This window comes from Mus caroli, chromosome 2, assembly GCF_900094665.2.
Source record: "Mus caroli chromosome 2, CAROLI_EIJ_v1.1, whole genome shotgun sequence".
Taxonomy (NCBI): domain Eukaryota; kingdom Metazoa; phylum Chordata; class Mammalia; order Rodentia; family Muridae; genus Mus; species Mus caroli.
Genome location: NC_034571.1, coordinates 169,841,265 through 169,842,885, shown reverse-complemented (window position 1 = coordinate 169,842,885; position 1,621 = coordinate 169,841,265). Strand labels below are relative to the sequence as shown.

Sequence of the window (1,621 nt, the reverse complement as noted above, 5' to 3'; positions counted from 1 at the left end):
GAGAGACAGAGGTGAGAGTAATGCTTCTATACACCGGTAAGAGGATACAGAAGTTCAGAGCAGACACCTCAGCCTTAGGAGGAGCCAAAAACATAAATACATATACATGCATACATACATCAAGAAAAAGGAAGAAATAATCTTTCAGTATGTTTTAACCCAGCACATNCAAAACATCTCAGCCTGTTGTCTCCCCAGGAAGTAACAAATGACATAATTTAGCATCTCTGGGTCATTCCAGTCTATGTAACCACTGTGTTGTCTACACTGAGTCACCATATAGCAGGACCAGCCATCCCATGACAGCCACACATGCTGTGTGAGGACAGCACCCAGATGGGTTAGGTCTATCTCAGTCTTCATGTTTGGGCCAGAACTAAGATCAAGGTAAGCTGAGCCACACCAAGGACAGTTGCAAATGGCATACCCTGCCTAGCTGGATTCTTAGGTCTATCCCTGTGAGGATGATGGAACTGGTCCAGCTAAAAGAATCGGGTCTAGGTCAAGGGGTTAAATGAAGAGTACAGGCTGTGCCAGGAAGCAGAGAAAGGGGCTGGGGAGTGGGGAAGGGAAGGAGTGAGCCAGCCTCACTCAGTTCTCTCCTTGAAACTCAGGTGCAGGAGACAGGGCCTTCTTCTCACCTNGAGCTCTGGACAGCCAACCTCTTTGTTACCATTCCTCCACTGAAAATAAAAGGCCGCATGAGCATGTGGGAAGATGAGGCCTCCGCAGCAATCCCCCACCTCGGTGATGGATGGGGTGGGTTTTCCATGAGGCCTTCCAACCAGCACCCCAAAATGCTTTGGCCACCCAGGCAGGGTGAGGGTCGTGCCAGGCTGTGCTGCCAGGCTGAGCTGTCTGCTGATGGCCCTGGCCAGCAGCCGGGGAAGAGAGACTCATATTTTCCTATGAGGAGGTTGGCCTGGCAGCTGGGAGGCCATGCTGATACGAGAACCCTGGGCCTGCTCTCGTGCCTGCTCTCTGAGCAGTAGTTAGGAGCAGAACACATGCAGAGAGGAAACCCTAGCCAAGATTCACCTCACCCTGCTCCTTAATGCCTCTGTACCCCTGCTACCTGCTAGGCTAAGAAGGCATGCTGGGTATCATCAAGGCATACTAGGTGCATGCAAGTACTCAAAGGATGGGTATATATGACAGGAATGGGGAAGAAGGAGAGAGGAAGAGAGAGAAAGCTAGGCTCTTTGCTGAGGGAAGGACCTGCCCTGTTCTCACAATCAACTGATAAATTCTATAGTGAGTAGCCCACAGAGTGCCTTGCTCACTGGCCAGAATGCCACAGTGGAAGACCTAAGTCTCAAGCAAGTCTTGACCCCTGCCATGGGTCCTTCAAACAGCAGGTTGCCCAGAGAAGGACCTGTGCAGTATATCCAGGAGCCAGGACCCAAACTAGGTCCACCAGTTCAAACCCCAGCTCTCCNCAGCAGTGCTGTNTGGCAAGCCACTGATCCTCTCTGTGCCTTTACTCCATAAAACAGCTCCGAGAAAGGCCAGGGCACTTCAGCTTAAGGAACTTGGGAGAAGGCTGTGGGGAAAATAGGGATTCCTCAGCCCAGTTAACTTCTGCAAAATACAGAAGCCACAGGCAGAGCCAGAGGACCTG

The 1,621-nt window shown here is 51.3% G+C and overlaps 1 protein-coding gene across 1 annotated transcript in view; it reads left to right on the top strand.

Annotated features, from left to right (window-relative positions):
- Rbbp8nl (RBBP8 N-terminal like) overlaps positions 1 to 1,621 on the top strand; it is a 46,313-nt gene that overhangs the window by 9,301 nt on the left and 35,391 nt on the right. The gene's annotated exons all lie outside the window — the stretch shown is intronic.